This window comes from Phyllostomus hastatus, unplaced genomic scaffold (assembly GCF_019186645.2).
Source record: "Phyllostomus hastatus isolate PE091 unplaced genomic scaffold, TTU_PhHast_1.1 phas_contig_86, whole genome shotgun sequence".
NCBI lineage: Eukaryota > Metazoa > Chordata > Mammalia > Chiroptera > Phyllostomidae > Phyllostomus > Phyllostomus hastatus.
In genome coordinates this window covers 37363152-37373719 of record NW_025333977.1, presented here as the reverse complement: position 1 = coordinate 37373719, position 10568 = coordinate 37363152, and the positions used below count along the sequence as shown (strand labels likewise).

The following is a 10568-nucleotide window of genomic DNA, read 5'->3' as shown; positions in this document are numbered from 1 at the left end:
TAAAAAGGCATCCTGTGTCTCTTTTCAAAGTTGGCCTTTGGCTGTATCGGAGCAGTATTAATACTTAATGCTTTTTAAAAGAGTTTTGGTGGAAACTTATTTATTCAAAATGTAAATACTGTGTACTCCCTTTTAAAAGACTTGAAAAATGATCAAAATGGATCAATGTACAGTTAATACTAAAGATTCAAATACTTAGGCAGAATTTCCCTCTTAACTCTTTTACAAGTATAAAAAGGTATTAAAATTTGTAAACGGCATAAATCCCAAAAGATTTTATTTTCTTTTAAAAAGGATGATATCCAGCTTACACAAACAATGGTTCTATAGATAGCAAGGAGTTCCTGATGTTCTTCTAGACCCAGGCAGATCACTAACTTCTCCAATTACAACTGAGTTGCTCTATTCAGGCTTTTCAAAGCATTGTTAAGTTTCCCCACTAAGTCCTGCAATTGTCCCAAGTTGCAACTAAAAGTAATTTCTGGGTGGGATCAGGAATGAGTGTTCTTAGTATTTGATATTCCAAATACCAAGAAACACCAGTTATATGACAGAGACATCTGCCTTCCCAGCAGGGTTTTAGGGAATAATTATTCTAATATTCTGTGCAAAACAGTTCTATTTACTTTCTATCAAATTTACAGTCTTCTAGGTATGTGCTTGGAGTCAATTTGTCAGCTCTTTGCTTTCCTACTTCCAGTACATAAGATGCAGCTGCTGCCTGACAGAGTCTTAAAACCACTGGGTGGATATGTTTCAAGTCTGGCTCATCTAACACAGCCTTGTCCACCTGGGCATCCAGCAGGTTTTGGAAAGCTGCTTAGAGGAGAAGCATAAAGGCATTGGGCCAAAGGAACCAGGATCGGCCAGCATCTGGAAGTCTTTCTGCACAGACTCCAATATTTAAGGCCTTTGAAGAATAAATGTATGTCTCTCCAATGGGGCCCACAGAAGTCACCTTCTCCTGTGTCATCTCTGTCTCTGCAATAGAAACATTGTCAGAACAGCAGTGTGTAGATGCAGCGGCACAGGTTACTGCATCAGACTGGAACAGGCTCTCTCCCTTGAGGCCCAGGTGGGGTTTCCAACACTCAGAAGGTTTAGGGAAGCACAGACTTGTCTCTTTACCCCATATGACCTGAACAGTGAAGGCAGGTTGCAGACCTTACTTCATATTCTAGGAAGTACTTTTCACCGCCAGGATCTTGCTAGTGACTATTGCTTAGCTGAAGCCAAACTGGGGCATGCTTTGCACAAGAAAATCAGAGAAGCTTTTAGGAATATTGTTGCCATTGAGTGATAAAAACAATATTGCAGTAGCTGTGAAGAAGACGCGTGGAAGTGACCCCAGCTAGATCACTGACAGGCTGTGTGACTTTAGAAGACTTAAGTCACCTGGGCAACAATGTCCCTGTCTGTAAAATGAGGTGATCCCTATGAGGTCATCACTGCAAGCATTCTCTGGTTTAGTCGTTCTCTCAGTAGTACCCAGTGTTTCTCTGATCTTTGGATGGTCCTGTATAAGCTAGCCTCAGCACAGAAGACTGAACAACTACTCACATGGCACTTACCCTAAGGTGTCAGAGCTGTTCTGCTCTGCCCTTCACATCTTGTGAGATATAAAAACAGCAAGTTACTTCAGGGATAATAGAACAATTGCCTAAATATTCTGGGAAGTAGCTGGTCCCACTAGCAATTTTTAAATATTTAACTGAGTTGTAGAGCACCATAAAAAGTCTTTTTTCCAAATTCTATAACCCTTTCAAAGGCAAAAATCCTTAAAGTAGATGTAGTAGCCTCTGCTCCTGGTCTTTAGTCATATACAAATGTGACACTGTAGGTTCCCATTCATCTCCCTAGTTTAATTAAGTCAGGTATTGACTGGCTCCCTACACTGTCACTCAAGTTATGGTTTGCTTGTGACACTCATCACACAAAATAGTCCAAATGTTGCTGCTTCTCCAACACTGGCTCAGATCTCTCTAACCAAAAGCAGCTTTCCTTCCTCTAGTCTTTGCCGAGTAGTTCATGTCACAATCTCACTCTGAAAGCCCTTAGAGATATTTGTTTGTGATTCTGTATCTTCTACTACCTTCCTATCACATCATAGAGCTTAAGGTATTCTTTGTTGACACTAAATCTTCTCTCCACAAAAGGAAGCATGTCTCTGGTAAGCTGATAGTCAATCAAACCATATATCTGTAACTACAGAGGTATAGATAGAGATATATATGTAATTTTCTTTTCCATTTTCTTCTCCCAGAGGATAAAGAAAGGGTTGTTTATATTCTATATCACAACAATTAAAATGATTTTTGCACTCAGAAACAAAACTAAAATGAAAAATTCTTTTTTTAAGATTTTATTTATTTATTTTTAGAGAGGGAAGGGAGGGAGAAAGAGAGAGAGAGAGAAACATCAATGTGTGGTTGGTGGGGGCTGTGGCCTGCAACCCAGGCATGTGCCTTGGCTGGGAATCAAACCTGCGATGCTTTGGTTCACAGCCCAAGCTCAATCCACTGAGCTACACCAGCCAGGGCTAAAATGAAAAATTCTTAAAATCAACCTGAGTTGTGTAGGTCATCTTTATGGAATCATGGAAAGAGGAATACAACTAAGTGCTATATAATCATTCTCATGGTGGATAATCAGGGAGATATTGCCATGAAGTTAATGGCAATATTAACTCTTGAGTTAATTCTTGAAAGATGGTAGCCCTGAAGGATGTTTGATGAGATGGGTGAAGGTGAAGTCAGAGCATTGTATTGGAGAGAACAGCATGACAAATGCACAGAAACATAGCAATTCAAGAATTGTTTGTTTATTCTACAAATAGGTCTTGAGTGACTACTACATGGGGATTCGTCAGTGAACAACACAAAGAGCCTGCCTAGTGAAGATTGCATTCTAGCACAGAATGTTGAGTAGTCAAAATTGGTTGGATGACATTAAACTTAAATAGTAAGTCAATGACAGGTTTTAGATGGGATTTATCCTGTTGCCAATGGCCTTTGAAAGAATATCCCTTCAATAAGGGGCAGGGAGCGTTGGATGTAATCTGGGGCTGACAGATTCTGCAACTGCCTAGCACAAGACTACAGGCTTCTGCTTCCTAAGTGTGCATTGTGCAGCTCAAGGGGAGTGACCCACTAAAAATTTACTTGTTAATTTGGAGGTAGTAGTGCCACATAAAAGAACTCTAAAGTAGAATGCAAAGATTTGCTGTGATTCCTGATTCTACCACAACTAGCTTTTTTAACTGGGGTGTGTATGTAGTCACCTCTCAGAGGCTCAGATCTCTCAACTGTAAACTATAGCTGATAATATTTGCTTTGCCTGTTTCACAGTGTTGTGGAAATCAAAGGAGATAATTGACACAAAACTTCTTAGTAAAATTCAAATCAATCAGTATCTATGAAAAATAGAGAGATTTAATACTTACTTATGCAATGTAAATCATAAGGCCTTTTACCAGGTTTTCTTTAGCTTTATTTTTCTTGGTAGGTTATTTATTTATAATGAATGAGCTGGAAAATTGCCACTTCTTTTCCCTTGTGTTGACATTGTCTTCTATTTACTAAGAAATTAAAAGAGGATGCCTCAGCTGGGAAAGTTGTGGTATGAAGGGATAATGACATGGAAAATACCTACAGCATTTGCACGTATCTTTGCTTTTATCCCAGGGATTTCCATCAGCAACTCCCACAGCTTTTACCTAAATGATATGAATTCTTATGGCCTCTTAATGTTACTCATTTAATGTCAGTGTGTAGTCAAGTTCTTGTTGTCTTCCTCAAATGGTGAACAACCTGCTGTAGAACTGTGTTTCTAGAACATTAATGGTGGAGGGAAACTTTCATTCTCTTAGAGATGAGAAAGACTGAGACCTACATGTCTTTTCCAAGGATTCACATAAGTTCAAAGCAGAGGGAAGACTGGAATCCACACTTTGGACTCTCCAGGCTGGGTTGCTCCTCTCATTTCTATTATTCTTTCTTCTCATTATCCTGGATTTGAATTTCCATGTGCCTCTGAACATGAAATGGAGAAAGAAAGTCTAATATCTTCCTTCTGAAGTGTGGAAGGGCCTTTTTTAAGGAAAGTTCTGCAAAACTTTGAGACTCAGACTGGGAGCTTTAAACTGGTAAGTTTCCAGAATTCACTTAAGACAAAAATACAGAAGGTTTCTTATTTTAAAAAGATTAATAAAATAAAATAAAATTGACATTTAGATACTATTGAGTATGTTTTAAGCTTTTAAAAATGCTTTGTGGGTATTAACTCATCTAGTTCTCACAGCAAAGAATAATGATGTACCACGACTATTCCCATTTTCCACATGAGGCCAACTAGGCAAAGAGAAGTTAAATAACTTCTCCAAGGTCACCAGCTGGTGAGTGTGGAAGTCTAGATGAGAACATGGGAAGTCAGACTGCAGAACTCAAACTCTCATTCACTCTTTTATTCAGCATATATTTCCTCTACACACTCTTCAAAGCAAAATACTGACTTACCTACAGTGTGGGAGATGTCATATGAAATCATTAGACCCTGGCATTTTCTGGCCCCAGGAGATTGTCCAGTTGAGGAGGACACTTGACCCAGTCCCGCTAAGGGTGCTAGGCTTAAAGCAAGAATTATGTTTTTCTTGGGTCAAGGAACACTTAGGTTTTCCAAAAAGAATTTTTGATAGGCAATGGAACTTTGATTGATTATACTATTTTTAATTATATTTGATTGATTATACTATTACAATTGTCCCAATTTTTCCCCCTTTGCCCCCATTCACCCAGCACCCCCCACCCTCTCAGGCAATCTCCACACCATTGTTCACATCCACAGGTCATGCATATGAGCTCTTTGGCTACTCCATTTCCTATGCTGTATTGTACATTCCCATGGCCATTTTGTAACTACCTATTTGTACCTCTTAAGCCCTTCACCTCCTCACTCATTCCCCCATAACCATTCCCATCTGGCAACCAACAAGACACTCTTGGTATCCATGATTCTGTCTCTGTCCTTGTTTGCTTAGTTTGTTTTTTAGATTCAATTGTTGATAAATATGTTTTTTTTCCATTTTATTGTTTGTAGTTTGGATCTTCTTCTTTTCCTTAAATAAGTCCCTTTAACATTTCACAAAATAATGGCTTGGAGATGGTGAACTACTTTAGTTTTTTCTCATCTGGGAAGTTTTTTATCTGCCCTTTTTTTCTAAGTGATAGCTTTGCTGGGTAGAGCAATCTTGGCTGTAGGTCCCTACATTTTATGACATTGAATATTTCTTGCCAATCCCTTCTAGCCTGAAAAGTTTCTTTTGAGAAATCAGCTGACAGTCTTATGGGAACTCCCCTGTAGGTAACTAACTTCTTTTTTCTTGCTGCTGTTAAGATTTTCTTTTTATCTTTAAACTTTGGTATTTCAGTTATGATGTGTCTTGGAGTGGGCCTTTTTGTATCTACCTTGTTTGGGACTCTCTGTGCTTCCTGGATTTGCATGTCCATTTCCTTCACCAAACTAGGGAAGTTTTCTTTCATTGTTTTTTCAAAAACATTTTCAATTTCTTGCCCTTTCTCTTCTCCTTCTGGCATCCCTATCTTGTGAATGGTGGAATGCTTGAAGTTGCTCTAAAGATTGCTTATACTATCCTCATTTTTAAATTCTTTTTTCTTTTTATTGTTCTTGTTGCTTATTTTTGCTTCCTTGTGTTCCAAAACATTGATTTGATTCTCAGTCTTATGCACTCTACTATTGTTTCCCTATAAATTGTTCTTTTATTTCAATTAGTGTATCTTTCATTTCTAACTGGATCATTTTTATGCTGTTGAAGTCTTCACTATATTCCTTGAGCATCCTTATAACCAGTGTTTTGAACTCTGCAGCTCATAGATTGCTTATCACGATTTTGTTTAGTTCTTTTGTTGGAGTTTTGATCTATTCTTTCATTTGAGCCAAGTTTCTCTGTCTCCTCATTTTGGCAGCCTCCTTGCATTTGTTTTTATGTATTAGGTAGAAATGCTATAAATCCCTGTCTTTGTAGCAGGTGTGGTCTATAGGGTCCAGGGGCACAGCATCCTCTATTACCAAAGATGGGTACTCAAGGTGCAACCTTCATGTCAGCTGAGTGTACTATCCTCTTATAGTTAAGCCTTGGTTACTGGTGGCAGGTCAATGAGAGAGATTTGCCCAGGCCAGTCAGCTGTAAGGACTAGCTGTGACCACTGACCACCAACCTCCACCCTCCATGGAGGATCAGCTGTGCAGGGTCAGGGTGATGGTTCTTCAAAGTGGTCTGTTGTTATCCCTTGGGTTCATAGGCTCTGGAGTTTCTGGGTGGTGCAGGCTAAGGCTAACCCCCACCTGTGTTATGTTCATGGCCACCTGCCTGAGCTATACATCAATCTGAGATAGCCGTTACTTGTGCTGGGCTTGGAGATTCTCAGGCAAAGCCAAGCTGTGGATCTAGGCTGCTTGCTGCTAATGTCGTAACTGGGGCCCCTTAAGAAGTGATATGGGAGCTGGGAGCTCACTGAAGTTGGCCATTGCTTGTTTGAGAAGATTTAGGAAGTTGTGAAGTATGAGCCAAGACCAGCCATTCATATGAAAAAGTATATTGGGTGGGTGCATAAGTTGGATAGGACAGAGTTTCAGGGGATCTCCAGGGCAAGACAGACTGTGTTGGCTAGATTGATGAAGTCTCAGATATGGCACCAGCCTATGGAATCTGTTGCTCTGTGGGAGGAGGGCTCAGTAAAGGGACAATGGCCCACCTTTCTGTGGGAAAAAGCTGTCCCCCAGTTCTCACCTTGATGCCAGACACTTTACTTTCTCCTTTTATGCCACTGGTGCCTTTCAAGCTGCTACCCCAGCATTGGAGCTCAGAGAGAGTGAGTCTGATTAAGTTCTTGTGTGGATTCTTTAAGGGGAACTGCTTGGGACTCCAGAAGCTTCTTCCACTGACTCAATCCCCACTGGTTTTCTCAGCCAGAAGTTATGAAGGCTTATCTTCCTGGCACTGTAACTCTGGGCAGGGGAGCCTGGTGTGAGGCTGAGATTCTTTGCTCCTGAGGTAGCCCTCCTGAATTTTTATCCTTCACAGATTTATGTGGGCCCTACCTGTTCCATTTCTTCACCCCTCCTACCTGTCTTTTCTTTAGTGTTTTCTTTAATTCCGTAGTTGTCAGACTTCCATTCAACTTGATTTATGACAGTACTGAGTGACAGTTGTTCTATATTTTAGTTGTAATTTTGATGTGGTCATGTGAGGAGGTGAGCCATGTTTACCTATGTTGCCATCTTGACCAGAGGTTACATTTTTTTTTCTTAAAACAATCTACGTAGTTAGAGATATTGTTAATCTTTAATCCAGGCACCACAATGAACATCCTTTTTTAACATTCAAAAACAAAATTAGAAAAAAGATGAAGTAATGGAGGCAGCAGAAAGTGTAGCACCAATAACATAAAAAATCCATAATTGATTCCAATACATCTATTGTATGGATTCCAGAGAATGCTTCAGGCCTAGAGTATTTGTGACTGCAAAAAGCAAGGGGATGAGGAAAGAGTAAAGCAGATAAAAGATAAGAGAAAGATTCACTTGCAAGCAGCACCTAAAAGTATTCATTGCCAAGTTCCACTGAGAAAGGGAGAGTAAGAAGAACAAGAACCAGAGCAGGGCCTTTCTGTAGCACAGAGAAGAAATCTCTTCTAAGTAGAAGTTTGGTTTTGTTTCACTAAAGTGGGAAAGAAAGGTCAGGACCAACTGGTTATTCCTTGCTATTGACTAGTTGGATGCAGCTCTGGTGTAAGATACTGGACAGTCTCATTTCCTGCCTGGACATTGTTTCCTACTCCATAAAATGAGGAACTTAGACAAGATGATTCCTAAGTTCCCTTTGGTTTGTGCTTCTAAGATCATAATGTGGTATCTTTCTCAACCCTGAATTTCACACAGTTCCTTGCACAGACCAGAAACTACCAAGGAAAGCTGAATGACACTTTGGACAGAAAACATATATGGAACCCTCATAGCACCAAAGCCCACATGCCACCTCTGTGCAAACCTTTGTTGAGCCCAGCGTGACCATCAGATTCTCGCACATTGTCAAAGTTTAGCACTCTGGTTTCCTCATTATGAATGCACCCAACTCATTCAACATGAGGAGGAGAGCCTGGTATTACACAAGAGTACTGCAGAAATAATTGGAGTGGAGTTCATAAGAATGTAGTCTCTCAGCCAAAAGACAGGGACTCTTCCTTGGGGAGGGAAAGAATGTATTACAGTCATGGGATGGAGGCAGACATTCACCACTGCTGCTACATTCACTAAGGGAGGTCAAAGTGCTACAGAGGCTGTGATGGTGAGCCAAGACTGTGGCATTGCACCCCAGGACAAGAAGTAATGAGGCTAAGGAGGTGAAAGATGGAGTGGAAAGGCAGCCTAGCTATGTCTCATAAATAAGACACTATATGAAGGAAGAAGAAAGGCAGTACCTGAGAAGACAGAACTCCCATTCATTGCCAAGTGCTGACTGAACACAAACCAGCCATGGGGCAGTACAATGCCTTCTGCTGAGCTTTGGTAAGACTGTACTTGGATGTGACTTCCCATTCTGTATGTGACACTTGAAGTTATCACAGGTTTGAGGCTGGGGGTCATACGAATGAAGAGGCAGGCAACTACTTCCAAGAAATGGCTTACAACTCCTGGTCAAGTACAAATAACTCTGATGTCCTATCCTATCCACCAGAGAGGGAATTACCACTGACCTAGAAACATAAAGTTCGAGTGGAGAATGGAGGTGGATGTCTTTGGTAGAGAGGAACAGAGGAAGACAGGCAAGGAAATGGGAAGGTTCCAAAGAAAATTACCCCATCATTTTGCTGAGAGTCTTTTCTGCTTATGAGTAGATTAGTTAGAGTAAAACACCTTAGAGTCCCTGAAAACGAAGAGGATGTTGAAATGCCCTTATCCCAAAAGTAGTAATAGAAGAAAAAATACAAATATGTGTACACGCACATTTCCCAGTGGCCTGAAAATCACTTTGAACACTAGGTATTAGATATACTTCCTCTGGGGATTCTGCTTCCTGAGTGATGTTTCATAAAGTGAATTTCTTAGAACATTTTTTTTACAAACTTTGTTGGAAATTTACGAATATCAGGATTTGTTTTAATATACCAATCAAGTTGGCACCTTGATGTCACTATAATTCCAGAATTCTTAGGAATAAACGTTCTGAATATATCCATCACCCACTTGGCAGGAGGCCTGGTGGAATGACACAGCAGAATTTCTATTTACTTTATAGCCCAAAACCTGACAAAGGGTTGAACTTTGTGTCCTTTCTCCTTTTTCTCTCATCTAAAATTCTGGCTTTTCTGTACCCTAGGTATTATAAATGCTTTCTCTAACTTTTACTCATTAATGGAGATGAGCAGTATTAAGAAGGTGCTGGTAAATTGGTAAAAAAATTGGATATGACTGATGCGAACTTAGCTGAAAAATGGTAGGGAAGAACAATCAACTTAGAGAAAGTAGTATCTAGAGTTTAGAAATATAAAACTATTGTGCCAAGTCATCATAATTTTTTACAGATAAATCATGGTATTCCCCAAATTATGGTGCCACTGTCAGATGAGTTACAGAATCATAAAAGTCTTAATTTACTATCTATTTTTCCCTAAGCCAAGGTTTCTTTGCTAGAAATTTCTTTCCCTCTTTTGGTCCTGTGTCTCTAACTTTTACTCAAATTACAAAATGCTGTACCTTGAAAATCCTAGGCCTAAAATTCTGATCAGAATCACAAAAGAGAAATTTACCTGCCAGTACTTGCCACCCACTTACTTGGCATACTAATCCTGTGGAGAGTTACAAATCTCATAAGTTTCAAGCACACACCCAACATTGACTCTAAAAATACCAGTTTAAACTACCACTTTGAACTACTCTTATCTGAAAAAAATCTATTTATCCATCTATATATCTTTCCATTTGTTGGGGGAGGGGAAACAGAGCTTTGATATTTTAATTTGTCTTAAAACTATAATCATATATATATGATTATATATATAATCTATAATCTATATTATAATATATATATATATATATATAGACAGAGCTGTTTTATGCCAACCTTCAGGTCGTTCCTAAAAAATACTATCACAATACTAACAAGTTAGGTATTCACACCCTTCATTTTACACGCTAAAACTGAGGTGCAGGGAATGAAATATCTGGATCCAGTCACCACACTTTATTCAGTCCAATGTTCTTTCCACTCTGCTTCTTTGTATTTCCATGAAAATTTACACATCTGCATCACCATGAGTCTGAAGTACCAGGCAAAAACACAGTACTGATCAAATTTAAAAAATAATGGACACTAAAACTTTGCCAAGAGGATGCTGGGAAATCCATATGCAAGACTGGAAGTGTCCTATGCTCTAGTTTACTTGTAAGAGGACTGTAAAATATGAAAGAGACAGAATCACTGAAGGGAGAATGAACACACCTCTTGCCAGTGTGTGGGTGCTCTGATTCAAGATTTCGTGTATCTTCCCTGG

General features: G+C 39.5%; 1 pseudogene; it reads right to left on the bottom strand.

Annotated features, from left to right (window-relative positions):
• Positions 1-386: 386 nt before the first annotated feature.
• Positions 387-8104, bottom strand: LOC123827345 (annotated as a pseudogene).
• Between the last annotated feature and the right edge of the window lie 2464 nt (positions 8105-10568).